Source organism: Staurois parvus, unplaced genomic scaffold (assembly GCF_062004578.1).
Source record: "Staurois parvus isolate SC_StPar_1 unplaced genomic scaffold, SC_StPar_1.0 ptg000439l, whole genome shotgun sequence".
NCBI lineage: Eukaryota > Metazoa > Chordata > Amphibia > Anura > Ranidae > Staurois > Staurois parvus.
The window spans coordinates 1,605,764-1,620,650 of record NW_028318235.1 but is presented as its reverse complement, the minus strand read 5'-3'; the positions used below and the strand labels follow the sequence as shown (position 1 = coordinate 1,620,650).

General features: G+C 43.7%; 1 protein-coding gene across 1 annotated transcript in view; it reads left to right on the top strand.

Moving 5' to 3' along the window:
• Positions 1–14,887, top strand: part of LOC149454032 (lysine-specific demethylase 4B-like) — a 247,291-nt gene that overhangs the window by 52,374 nt on the left and 180,030 nt on the right. Inside the window, exon 2 of the mRNA XM_089687863.1 lies at positions 3,390–3,485. The gene's annotated coding sequence lies outside the window, so the exon portion shown is untranslated. The remainder of the gene's footprint in view (positions 1–3,389; positions 3,486–14,887) is intronic.

Sequence of the window (14,887 nt, the reverse complement as noted above, 5' to 3'; positions counted from 1 at the left end):
TTTTGACATCCCAAGAAAATTCTTAGCTTGGTGAATTTCCAATCCAGCCTTGACAATGGGGAAGTCATTCCTACCACACCCATGGAGGGTGATAACAGCAGATGCCAGCCTCCCAGGCTGGGGAGGAGTGTTCCAATATCTTGCAGTTCAGGGAACCTGGTCACCCAGGGAAATCAAACACCCCATCAAGATCCTGTAGCTTAGAGCCATAAAACTAGCTCTCTAATTCACTGGACCCATTTTCTTCAAGGTCACCTGTTTAGGGTACAATCGGACAATGCCACAGCTTTGACCTGCCTGTAACAGTAACCCGGGGGTATCAGGAATTGGGTAGTCTTAAAGAAAAAAAAGTCTTATCTCATGGACAGAGAAACACTGCTGTTTACATTCTGGGAGTGGTCAATTGGAAGGCGGATTGCCTCAGCTGTCACTGTCTGGACAAGGAGAATGAGCCCTTCATCCCGACATCTTCAGTGTTTGGAAATAGGGAACTCCAAATGTGGACATCCTAGCATCCAGATTCAACAATTTACCAATGTTTGTGGCCACCCTTCCCTCTGTTCCTGTGTTACGCCCAGGGGACATGTTCAGCAAAGTTTTGCCAGTGTCCAATCACCTGAAGGAACATTGAACACAAAGACAAACTCATTAAAAAATGTCAAGGGTCATGTCTAGAGATTAATAAGATATATTGGATCAAAGTGATACATATATAGTAAATATCATATGTTGATGATATTTTAAGATATGATATTTACCATATATATGTATCACTTTGATCCAAGATATCTTATTGATCTCTAGATATGACCCTTGACATTTTTCAATGAGTGTGTCTATGTGCTCTGTGCATTCGTTTTAAATCAATTAATCAATACAATTCAGTAGATTTTTCGTTCCCTGTATGGTAAGCTTCTCAAAATGGAGAAGTGATGAAGGGTAGGGGAGGGAAGGAGGGGGAGGGAGTATGATGGAGTTAGGTGAATGAAGATGTTTGGTTGTGGCCTGTTGTGCCCAGTGAAGAGGATAGGAACCATTATCTAGAGGGAAGACTAAAAGCGTGGATGCTTTGTTGGGGGGAGGGGGGGTTAGAGGAAGGACCCTCCAACACGTGATAGGTGTGGAGGATGCTCCAGTGCTGAGGGTACCACATAGTATGTTATGTTCCGGAATTGGAATCATTTTTCGACTGGCCTGGGCTCAAGTCTCCTGTCGCAACCAAGAAAAAAGTAAACAACATTTGAAGGAAAACAAACCATACTAAAGGGTGGGGGGTAGGGACGGGACAGGCTGGGGGGACAACCAAGTCACAATCAGTTGCCCTAAAGTAGTTTAAGTGGCTTTCAGGTGAGAAGGGAGTAGTGGCATAATGCATTTTGTAAAAGATACAGATGAGTATAACCTCATTATCTGGAGCATTATACCAAAGTCAGTCAGTTTGGAGGCTTGGCTTGATAGGGGGCTAATGCTCTGTTTTGAGATAGCAGATGTAATTTAGTTTGCTCCATTGCAGGGAGCCTTGTGGCTATAAATTGGCCCCATTTACGGTAGACACTGTCTGTGTTTTTCTTTGTCAAACAAGATCTCACTGGGCTGCTTCACATCTGTTATTGTTGAATAGGAGGAGGAAGTCCACGTCTTGAAATAGGCGTGCCTAGCAGCCATGAAGCATTCTGTGAGGCAGGTCTTTTTGCACTGGAGAGCTATGGCTTGGGCTCTCGATGTCTCTGGGGAATTATCAGCTAAATGCCCAAGGAGGAGCTTGAATGGATCCTTGGATGGTTGGCAGCCTGTAACCACATCAACAAAGCTTCCCAGTTGGTCCTAGAAGACAGAGATGAATGTATAGGACCAGAGTCTGTGATGAAGAATTGGCCTGTGGCCTTTGCATAATGGGCATCATTGCTGATGAGATGATTGTTTTGATATTAGGCAAGGTATATAGGCCTGATGCATAATTTTTAAATTTGTTTTCTACCGGAACTCATTCGTGATGAAAGTGCAGGTGGTGTTATACCTGGCTTGCCAGTATTTGGTTTACTGTCTCAGAAGAGTGAAAGTCCTTAATCCAGTAAGCAACAGAGGAGGACTCTAGTGGTTTGGTTAGGTGAAAGTTCAGTGGACCTATAGATATCTGAGATTTTTAATTGTCGTTGCAGTAGGATACCAATGAGCGACGTGCAAAATCTCAGATCTATCAGAGCATAGGCTAGTGACATGGTTCACCACTTGCTGAACATATTTAAAATGATGGGGAGGCAGGCAGAACTGCCCCATGTGGTGGGGGAAAAGGCACAGCAACACTCATGGATACATCAAATTAATTCACATCTGTGAACCCTTGGGAGACCCATGTAGCATAAGCCGCAAACTGTTGCACCTGTGGGATGGTTGGGTTTCTACGAATTGGAAAATATCTTGATATCCTGGGAGGCAAACCCAATTTATGTCTGAGTTCTCTCCAGGCTACTATTGTATCCCATAAAAGTAAGTTATGTTTTAGTTAAGATGGGAAGGAACTTGGGTTGCAGTATAGTAGGCCATGAAGGATACGTGAGTCTACCATTTGTGACTCCACATCAAAATTAGAATATCTACAGCTTTGAGAAATCAAATCCGGGCATACCCTTAATAAACAGGAAAGGTTTTACACTCTTCTATTTGGCAGGCTGGATGCTCCCTCGCTCCTATGGAGGTATCATTTTTGTACATGTTGGTCCCCCAGTTCCTTCCTGAGCTGTTCTATGCGCATGGAAACTGCTCTGTCCACTGCTGCTGTGATTGTGGGGGATAATAGTGTAGCCACAGCCTGAGCAATCTTGCTGGTTTGATCCTCTGGCAGAGGCATAACAGCATCTGTAGCCTAAGGCTACATGTCTGTGCTGCCTATGTCCATTCTCTTGGCCATCTTGGCTGCTTGTGAGCTGGAGAGTGAGGGAGCAGAGTGGCAAATGCTTGACCAGGACCGGTGGAAACAAGGTACTGCTCCATGTATGTGTCCTGGGGCGCTTGACCAGGACCGGTGGAAACAAGGTACTGCTCCATGTATGTGTCCTGGGGCAGTGGTGAGGCGGGGGAGACCGCTGGCTGGCGTCCCAGAGTTTGTAGGCCGATTGTTCCCAGAGCCGCCATTCTGTGTTTCCTCTACATGTGGTGGCCGGAACCAGAAGTCTGTTTCACTTTAAGGGTTAAAACATTGGGCATTTATTACAAAGATATACAATATATCTTTACATGCAGTTTGCTTCAAATGTATTTAGATACCAAGTGTATTTTAAACTTTTGTCACAGGTTAGTGCAAACCATCTATATCTTCAGCAGGTGACCGTCTTTGGGGATTGATTTCTAGTTTTGTCTCATGATGCACTATATAAACTTTTTTCTTGCAGGAAGAAGAAACCTTGACACAGGGGTTTTCAGTAGCAAGATCTGGATGAGGGTTTATTTCAGCATATGAGAAAAAGCTTTTAGCGTCACGTGAAAAGGTAAGCTTGGCGTTTAGTGGGTTAAGTTGTATTATGGGGCTAGTGCAGATATAAAGGGTTAAAGAGTAAATTAAAGTGATATAAAAGGTTCAGGTTTAACCACTTGCCCGCCTGAGGATTTCCCCCCTTCATGACCAGACCATTTTTTGTGTTATGGCGCTGTGTTACTTTAACTGACATCCTACGTCCTTTTTTTTCCCAGAATTTGAGCTTTCTTTCGATGGTATTTGATCGCATGTGCATTTTTTTATTTTTTGGGCTATCGGCAAAAAAAATCGACAATTTTGATAAAAGAACAAGATTTTGGACTTTTTGCTATTAAACATGTCCAGTAAAAAAAATTAAAATCAAATTTCGTCATAAATTAAGGCCAGCACTGACACTGTACTAATGACACTGGGCAGGAAGGCGTTATAGTGAGGGGCGATCAAAGGGTTATCTGTGTGCTGGGAGTGTTTTACTAGGGGGTGGGGGGTGTTTTCTTCACTGTAAGCACACTGATTGGGATGGCTTTACTGTGCACAGCCATCCCGAACAGTGTGCTCGAGCTGACCTGAATTTCTTTTTTTTTTTTTTTTACATTTTTCCAAAAACTTCCATTTTGTTTTCCGGAGAAAAACGTTTTTTCCCCTCATGGCTTCGAAATTTCTGGAAATTTTACATTTCTACATCTACCACAAGTAGATGCCTCCTATTTACCGCAAGTAAATGCCCCCTCCTTTCCCTCCCTCCCTCTATGTGGTGTGTGCGCGGGTAATTCCTGGGGGAGTCAGTCCTGGGAGATCTCCTTCTTTTCCCTGGCATTTTCTCCTGTGTCTCAGTCCCCCATTTCCTCCTGTGTTTTCCCAGTTATCCTGGAACCTGAACTTGGTTCTTTTGGTCATCCAGAAGCCTGTCAGTAATAAAGGAAAAATGGTTCAAAAATCAACTCGCCAGCCAGCTTGCCAACAACCAAATTGACCTGTCTAACAGTATGCGTTAAAAACAGGGGTTTAGTTAGCACACATTTGCAAATACATACGTAAGCCACAGAGCCACATCTCGGCACCCTGATATTCTGTGGTCCTAACTCTACAAGTTTGAGAGTCCCCATAGTAGAGGCACATGCATTAAAAGGATAGACCAGGGGCAGGTGCACATAAGGGAGCCCACCCCTCTTAAAGGTACAGGAGTGCAAAGAACACCCAGCATGAGGCACAATGGCAGCCATGGCTCCCAGTGCACTCACTCACCTTAAAAACAGAAAAATAAAACATGGCACCTGCCCCAGTCTATAACTGGCTTATGAAGCAAGGACTACGTGAACCGGGCAACGCATGTCAGTAATAGCCTCCCTTTAGGAGTATTCGTAGTATTCCCCTGCTTACTTTTTCTCAAAGTTGCCTCTTGGTTGCAGCCACTTCCATTTGGTGGGTGTCTGAACTGGCAGCCTTATCCTGTGGTTCTCTCTATTTGGTCTTGCACAAGGATTAGGGGGATTGCTGCCCATGCTCTTCCTGTTCTCTGAAGGTGGTGTCAGATTTTCACCTGAATGGAGACATTGTCCTTCCTTCCTTGTGTCCACAGTTGTTTTATCCTAAGAAGGTTGCGCTGCACTTCCTGGATATGGCCTGGGTGGTTAGTGGGTGCCTGTCTGATACATACTCTTGCGCAGGTCAGACTGTATTTTGGTGCTCAAACGGTCCAAGAAAAGGCATGGCAGTCTCTTCTGCTACTATATCTTGTATTCGGCAGATTGTTCTACTGTAGCCTTTCTCAACCAGGGTGCCTTGAGGTTTCTTCAGGGGTGCCTTAGCAAACTCTAAAAATTGCCCAAAACTTGTATACAAGCCAGAGGGTGGATCAAGCCTGCCTCTAGTTACACACAGCCACAGGTTTCCATTGTGCACCATTACAACCTTCTAGCTGCCTGCGTCCGGACAACCAATGACCTAATAAGATGATAAGGTGGATGTCAGCTGCCTGCACAGCATCCTAGTTTCACCCTCCCCTGCCCCTCTCCATGAGTGCTGGGAGTCACATTAGCTCAGTGATGAAGAAAACTGAGGGAGAAGAGAAACACTGGTATACTAGTCAGTACCAGTGTGCAAATGTGTATTTGCTTTGGAAGAATAAATCACCTCTAATGTTAGGTGTCATACATGTGTGGATGTTGCTATGTTATATAAAACTATTAGAATAGTTTTTCACATTTTAGAATGGGGTGCCCTTTTAAAATTATGAACATTTTAGAATGAGGTGCCTCAAGACTGTCTATAATTTTAAAGGGTGCCTCGGGACTGTCCATAATTTTAAAAGGGTGCCTTGACCAAAAAAGGTTGAGAAACACTGTTCTACTGTATTCCACTTAGGGTCTTTCTCTTCCCTTCCCTGTTATGACATGCTCCACCAGGGTTATTAGTGCCTCCTGGGTGTTCCGACCTCAGGCATATGTGTTTCCAATTTGCAAGGTGGTTTCCTGGTCGTCTGTGCACACTTTTAAAACCATTTTACAAATTGATGTGTTTGCATCTTCGAATGTTTGCAGGTTTTAGAAGATTCCTTGTTTTTGATTTGCCCACTTCTTCAGACGCTGCTTTGGGATGTTCCTACTGCCAGGTATCAGAAGAACTATGTTCGTCAATGAACGTTAAATAAAATGGGATTTTTGTTACCATAAAATCTAGAGCTGCAACTAACGATTATTTTTGTTCGGATAACAACCTCCAAAAAAGTGTGGTGTATAATTTAGTTAATATGTAAAGTTGAAAATAAACCTATTTATTCTTCAATATCTATATGCAGTGGTAAATATAAATAACTGGCTATATGGTTAGGGAACAAAATATCTAATCCACTCTGAGAATAACAGACAGAAGATATAGAATCTACTACATACAGTGAAGGAAATAAGTATTTGATCCCCTGCTGATTTTGAATGTTTGCCCACTCACAAAGAAATGATCAGTCAGAAAAATCGAATGGTAGGTGTATTGTAACACAGAGACAGAATAGCAACAAAAAATCCAAAAGAAATGCATGTCTAACAAATGATGCACGGTGATTTGCATGTTCATGAGGGAAATAAGTATTTGATCCCCCTATCATTCATCAGGATTTCTGGCTACCAGGTGTCTTTCATACAGGTAAGTTGAGATTAGAAGCAGTCTCTTAAAGGGAGTGCTGCTAATCTTTTTGTTACCTGTATAAAAAACACCTGTCCACAGGAGCAATCAAACAATCAGATTCCAAACTCTCCACCATGGTAAAGACCAAAGAGCTGTCCAAGGATGTGAGGGACAAAATTGTAGACTTACACAAGGCTGGACTGGGATACAAAATTATTGCCAAGCAGCTTAGTGAGAAGGTGACAACAGTTGATGCAATCATTCGCAAATGGAAGAACACAAAACATCTGTCAGTCTCCCTAGGACTGGTGCACCATGCAAGATCTCACCTCGTGGAGTGTCAATGATCATGAGAACAGTAAGGAATCATCCCAGAACTACACGTGAGGATCTTGTCAATGATCTCCAGGCAGCTGGGACCACTGTCACCAAGAAAACAATTGGTAACACACTACGCCAACAAGGATTGAGATCCTGCAGTACCTGCAAGGTCTCCCTGCTCAAGAAAGGACATGTCCAGGCCCGTCTGACGTTTGCCACTGAACATCTGAATGATGCAGAGGAGGACTGGTTGAATGTGTTGTGGTCAGATGAGACCAAAATCAAGTTCTTTGGCATCAACTCAACTCGCCCTGTTTGGAAGACGAGGAATGCTGCCTATGACCTCAAGAACACCATCCCAACTGTCAAACGTGGTGGAAACATTCTGCTATATATTGCAAAACAGGTAGGGGCGCGCCCGAGGCACACAGTTAACCCTTTCATTGCCTAAAAAAAGTGAACCCCTTCCTCCCCAGTGCCATTAGTACAGTGTCAGTGTTTTTTTTTTGCACTGTTCACTGTATTGGTGTCACCACCAAAAGAAAGCTCAATTTGTGGGGAAAAAAGGATGTAAATTTAATTTGGGTGCAGTGTTGCATGACCGCGCATTTGTCAGTTAAAGTAACGCATCGACGTAACACAAACCGCTTCTGTAACCGCTTCCTAACCGCCCTGTAGCAGTATTTCTGCTATAGGGCAGTTAGGAAGCGGTTACAGACATGGGTGCGCAAAATCACAAACACACCCTATACCAGCGTTCACATTAGTATAGCGTCCCCAAAAACGCAGCGTTAGCGGGATCAGCCCCGGCACCTGACAGCAGCTGCGTTTAGCCCCTACGCTTACCCTCTCCCCCAGCAAGTGCAGTGTCAGTAGGTCACTGTCACTTGATACATTGCACACAAAACCGCAGTGTTGGCAGAATCAGGCCTGATCTCTGTTAGCACTTGCTGGTAAATTTTGATGACTCTCATATGCAGCAGAGTGCTAGTACTAGTGCCGATCTACCTTTTGGTGAACTGGCAAGTAGCAGCGGTCTAGTACATCTTGGTCTTTCACATACCTCCTTGATTTTTGGAGCTGTTTTTCACGGAATATCTGTATGCATTGATTGTGGATCAAAGCAATTTATAAGCACAACAATTTATCGCCGCCAACCCAAATTCAAACCTTGCTAGACCAGTTGCATGGAAACTCATTATGGTTTCCGAATTTACATTTTTTTTTGGGCCTAACCCTCAACATGGGCATTACTAAAAGAAATGAATTGCGGTTGTATTGGTCCTCAGACCTGATTCATCATATGCCGTGTTTTCTGCTGCCATGGCCAGGCATAGATATGAGAGTATAATGTGTTTTATGCATTTCAACAACAATACACTCATCCTCAGAGTGACCCTGAATTTGACCGGCTCTACAAAATTCAGCCCCTCGCAAATCACCTTAATCAAAAATTTGCAGATGTCTATACTCCCCAACAAAAAAAATCTGCATTGATGAGTCCCTCATTAATTTTTCTGCCCGCCTTGCATTCAAACAACTTCTCCCCAGCAAGCGTGCCAGGTATGGGGTCAAGATGTAGAAGACCTGTGAGAGGACAACAGGCTATACTTAAGTTTTGGATTTACGAGGGAATAGTCACATGGATGCCCAGACTACATGGGGAGCAGTGGCAAGATAGTTTGGGACTTGGTGTCATCCTTTTTCCATATGGGGTACCACTTATACGTGGACAATTTTTATTCAAGCGTGCCACTATTTAGACATTTGTACAATCTTGGAACTGGCGCATGTGGCAAAGTGTGACCTAATGTGTGCCCACCATTAGAAGTGGGTGGATGCAGGGCGGTATATTCTAATGGTGGGCATACCACACATTTTTTCTGGCAGAGATTTCTTCTCTTTTTTTCATTCAGTCCACAGGCTGCATACAAAAAAAAAAAGAACATAGCATATACACCCAACAAGGACCAGCGATGTACTGGTACATCACTGAACTTTGGTTATACCAGGATGATGCCTACAGCTGCAGGCATCATCCTGGTATCGTTTTTTTTTCAGCCAGCGATCGGCTTTCATGTAAAAGCAATCCTAGTGGCTAATTAGCTGCAGGATTGCTTTTACAAGCAGCGGGATATGATGCCCCCCCTCCCCCGCTGCCTTCCATGGCCTTCTCAGGCAGTCCTGTGCCATCAGGGGAACCTGAGAATGTAGCCGGTATTTCTGCCAGCTGACCATAGAGCTGATTGGAGACCAGAGTGGTGCCAATCATGTCTATAGTCTAAGAATTCGGAAGCTACGAGCATTTCATCACTTCAGTTTTGCAGGATATAAACAGCGCCATTTGTAAATTGGGAAAGCATCTGATACCACCGAATTTTGGTTTGATTAGATATTGTAAGGGCAGAGGAGATATCTAGAGCCTGATAGACCCCAGATTTCTAAAAAAAAAAGAATATATGACAATGCCCACTGAAGTTATAGGGGATATTTGCATTGTTTGTGATAGCATTAAAAGTGATCAAAAAAAAATGAAAGGTACAGTGTAAAAATAATTAAAAAAATCAAAATAACTTAAAAAAACTCCCCCCTCCCATGCACGCACACCTGTGTGCACAAGCCTTGACCCTGTGCAGGTATGTAAACAGCGGTTGCACCATACATGTGAGGTATCGCCGTGAACGTCAGATCAAGGGCAGTAATTCTAACACTACACCTCCTTTGTAAATCTAAAATGGTAGCTTTTAAAGGCTTTTAAAGTGTTGCCTATGGATATTAAAAATGTATGCAGTTTGTCATCATTGCACGGGGCATGCGCAGTTTTAAAGCATGTCATGTTTGGTATCTATTTACTCGGCATACCATCATCTTTTTTATCTTACCAAATAATTGGCCAATATATTATGTTTGTGTGCATTAAAAGTAAAAAAAAGTGTATTTTTTTTTTTAAAAAAAATTGCTTTTGAAAAATCACTGCATGAGTACTATGTGACATAAAAAATTGTAGTACCCACCATTTTATTCACTAGGGTGTCTGCTTTAAAAAAAATATATAATGTTTGGGGGTTTAAATTAATTTCCTAGCAAAAAATACTGATTTTTTTTTCATGTGAACAAAACGTGTCAGAAAAGGCTTGATCTTCAGGTGGTTAGAAGAGTGAGTGATGTGTGGCATAAACTACTTATGCTGGGCATAAAACACCCCCACCCCCCAAAATGACCCCTTTTTGGAAAGTAGATGCCCCAAACTATTTGCTGAGAGGCATGTTGAATCAATAGAAGAATTAATTTTTTTACCACAAGTTTTTTGAAAATGACTTTTTTTTTTTTACACAAAATTGTCACTTAAATGATTTACTGCTCACACATGCCATGGGTATATGTGGAATTACTCACCAAAATACATTCTGCTACTTCTCCTGAGTATGGGGGTATTACATGTGAGAGACATTTTGGCAGTCTAGCCAAGCACAGGACCCCAAAATCCAATAAGCACCTTCAGGCTTTTAAAGGAGTCTATTTCCTCATTACATTTCCAGACTACCTATCACAGTTTCGGAGGCCCTGAAATGCCAGGATAGCACCTACCCCCCCCCCCCAAATGACCCCTTTTTGGAAAGTAGACACCCCAAGGACTTTGATAAGCATGGTAAGTATTTTGCAGATCTCATTTGTTGCCACATGTTTTTGGAAAATGAAGAAAAAAAACAAAAACATATTTTTTTATTTTTTTTTTTGTATTTCAAAACCTTGTGAGAAAAAATGAGATCTGCAAAATACTCACCATGCTTCTTTTTAAATACCTTGGGGTGTCTACTTTCCAGAAAGGGGTCATTTGGGGGGTTTGGTGCTATCCTGGCATGTCAGGGTCTTCGAAACTGTAATAGGTATTGAGGAAGTGAAATGAGGAAGTTACACACCTTCAGGCTTTCAAAGTGGTCATTGGATTTTAGGCTCCTGTGTGTGGCTAGGCTCCCAAAAAGTCTCACACATGTGGTATCCCCATACTTGGTAGAAGTAGCAGAATGTATTTTGGGGTGTAATTTCACATATACCCATGGCTTGTGCAAGAAATAAATCATTTAAATGACAACTTTGTGTAAAAAAAAATAAAATGTTTTTGTCATTTTCCAGAAACTTGTGGAAAAAAAATAAATCTTTCCAAAAAGGGGTCATTTGAGGGTGTTTGTACTATCCTGGTATTTTAGCATTTCAAGAAATGTGATGAGCAGTCTGAAAGTAAAAGCTGTGTAAATTCCATTATCTATACCAGTGATGGCGAACCTATGGCACGCAGAGCCATCTCAGTGGGCACGCCAGGAAGAAGAGGATGATGAGCGCACACGGACCGGCCATCCAGATCTCGTCCACACTGGACCCCCATCAAACTACATTTCCCACATGTCTCTGGGGCCAGGGTGGGCGAGAGGAAACGGCTCCAATGCGGCTCTGGCACCAGGGGTGATGTACCCGGGGATGGGTGCGGAAGAGAGGAAGAGGCTCCCACACTGCTCCGGGGCCAGGGCCAACGTGTTCAGCATGAATGGGAATGAGCTGCTGGGTTGGAAGCCACACCGACGCTGCCAGAGGTGAGATTAACTGCTTGCAGTGTCGCCTGTCAGTGCCCAGCAGTGTCGCCCATCAGTGCTGCCCATCAGTGCCACCCATCAATGATGCCCAGCAGTGCCATCCATCAGTGCCCAGCAGTGTTGCCTGTCAGTGCTGCCCAGCAGTGCCACCTGTCAGTGCTGCCCAGCAGTGCCACATGTCAGTGCCCAGCAGTATCGCCCATCAGTGCTGCCCATCAGTGCCACCCATCAATGATGCCCATCAGTGCCATCCATCAGTGCCCAGCAGTGTCACCCATCAGTGCCCAGCAGTGCCACCTGTCAGTGCTGCCCAGCAGTGCCACCTGTCAGTGCTGCCCAGCAGTGCCACCTGTCAGTGCCCAGCAGTGTCGTCCATCAGTGCTGCCCATCAGTGCCACCCATCAATGATGCCCAGCAGTGTCATCCATCAGTGCCCAGCAGTGTCACCCATCAGTGCCCAGCAGTGCCACCTGTCAGTGCTGCCCAGCAGTGCCACCTGTCAGTGCCCAGCAGTGTCGCCCATCAGTGCTGCCCATCAGTGCCACCCATCAATGATGCCCAGCAGTGCCACCGATCAGTGCCGTCTGTCAGTGCGTCCAGGTAGGCAAGTGGTTAATTGCAGTGTTGGCACTTTGAAATAAAAAAGTTAGTTTGTGTTCCAGTTTTGGGCACTCGGGCTCAAAAAGGTTCGCCATCACTGATCTATACCATAGTTTGTAGACGCTATAACTTTCACACAAAGCAATAAATATACACTTATTGGGATTTTTTTTAAACAAAAACATGTAGCAGAATACATTTTGATCTAAATTTTAGTTTTTTTGGATATTCTTTATGACCGAAATGAGAATGTTTTTTTAAAAAAAAATTTCTTTAAACATTTTTTTGTTTATAGCGCCAAAAATAAAAAGTGCACAGGTGATCAAATACCACCAAAAGAAAGCTCTATTTGTGTAAAAAAAAAAGGACATACATTTTATTTATGTACTGTATTGCATGACCGCACAATTGTCCATTAAACTAGTTCAACGCTGTATAGCAAAAAAATGGCGTAACTTGCAGTGTCTATACCAGGGGTGGGCAAACTTTTTGACTTGAGGGCCGCAATGGGTTCATATATTGGACCCGGGGGCCGGACCAAGAGTAGATGAATGATGTGTGTGTGTCATCCATAGTAAGTATAGTAATCCCCCATAGTAAGCATAGTAATTAATCCCCCATATAGTAATTCATCCCCCATATACTAATTCATCCCCCGTATAGTAATTCATCCCACATATAGTAATTCATCCCCCATATAGTAATTCATCCCCCATATAGTAATTCATCCCCCATATTAAGTCCCCCATAGTAATTCATCCCCCATATTAAGTCCCCCCTGTGTCAATTCACTTACCTTTGCTCCGCGCGTTCCTCTCGCCGTGTTCCCGCGTGTAGCATGAAAATCTGTCTCCTATGAGGATCTGTCCCCCTCGACGTATCTGCGCATGTGCCAGTTTCAGGCATTAGCAGCCGATCGGCGATCTCTGGCACATGCGCAGATACGTCGAGGGGGACAGATCCTCATAGGAGACAGATTTTCATGCTACACCGGTCTTCAGGGCGGACTGTGAGAGGAGCCTAGCGGGAGCCTAGCTCCGCGGGCCGGATTAAAAGGTCCGCCGGGCCGTATACGGCCCGCGGGCCGTAGTTTGCCCATTGCTGGTCTATACCATAGTTTGTAGACGCTATAACTTTCACACAAAGCAATCAATATACACTTATTGGGATTTTTTTTACCATAAACATGTAGCAGAATACATTTTGGCCTAAATTTATAACTAACTTTGAGTTTACTATATATTTTTTTCTTGTTCAAAGATTTTATTGATTTTAACAGGAAAAAATAAACGGGACAATGGAGGTATACAATTCTCATACAAAAAATTGCATAGGTACAAAATTAGGTATCAATAACAAATGAGACCTTATAGGAAAGGGAAGAGAAAGAGGGGAGGGATAAGGAGAGGTAGGTGACTCCACGGTTGGAAGCAATAGAAGAAGAAGAACGTGAGATTGGTGGGGGGTTGTACCAATGTAGCTTGAAGTATTTGTAATGGGTTGAGAATTGAGGCGGAAGGAAATGTTCTACCCAGGGGTTCCATACCTTCTTGAATTTAGGGATGGTATCTAAAATTGTGGCTTCTGCTTTTGCATGAATCATAGCCTGGGTAACTTTATTTTTAACTACTGCGATGCATAGCGAGGCAGATTTCCAAGATTTGGCTATGACCTGCTTGGCTGATGTAGTAACTTGCAGGATAAGTTTGAATTGTGAATTTGTGACGTCAGGGGGTCGTAGGTTGAGCAGCGCAGTTGGTGGGTTCAGTTGGAGGATTTTTGCACTTAGTGTAGAAAGCATTCTAAAGACTTCCGCCCAGAAGGGTTGGGCAGTCCCAACATATATGAAAATGTGTGCCCAAGTCTACACAGCCTCTGAAGCAAGTTGAGGGGTAATTAGGGGTGTACTTCGCTATTCTTGCTGGTACTAGGTACCAGCGAGTCAGGAGTAGTTGGTTTCCAAGGCCATGATATTTTGCGACGACGCTTTAGTAGTGGACCAGATGTGGTCCCAATCAGAAGGGTCGACTTGCCAGCCTAGGTCCGTTTCCCATTTGAGGAATTTGTATGTGAGGGTAGTGGTGTAGTGGTCGAGGTTGTGAAGAGGGAGTACAGATATGATATGAGGCCTCGCCTATGGGGGTCTTTGTGGCAAGCCCGTTCAAAAGGGGACATGGTGTTTACTGGATTGGTAGCTGTAGTGTATGGAGCGTAAAAAATGTTTCAATTGTAGGTACCAAAATATTTCTGAAGTTGGGAGTTCATGGGTTTCACATAATGAGGTAAAGGGTCTAAACTTGTTCCTGAGCATGAAGTGATGGGTCCGGATAAGGTCAGCTGAGGACCAGCGTTTAAATGTGTGTGGTGAGGACCAGGCCAAGGGGAAGGCTGGGTTTTGGAGATACGAGAGAAGGGGGTTATGTGGTGACTGAAGGGGGTAGCGGGATTTCAATTTATCCCAAAGAAGCAAAAAGTGAGAAGTAATGGGGTTTGTAACCAAAGTACGATCAATAGGTCTTAACCAGAGAAGGTTATCTGTAGATAAGGGGTCACACTCTATAGATTCAAGGATAACCCATTTTGGGGTTTCGTAGGTAGCGTGATATTTTGGTAATTGTGCTATGTGTGCCGCTTGGTAGTATTTACTGATATCTGGGAGAGCATTAATTTTGGGGGCGATAAAGAGTGGAGCGGGGAACAGGTGGGCGAACCTTGCCCCATACATAGGAAAGAATGCAGTGCTGTAAGGTACGAAGATAATGAGCGGGTAAAGAGATCGGGAGAA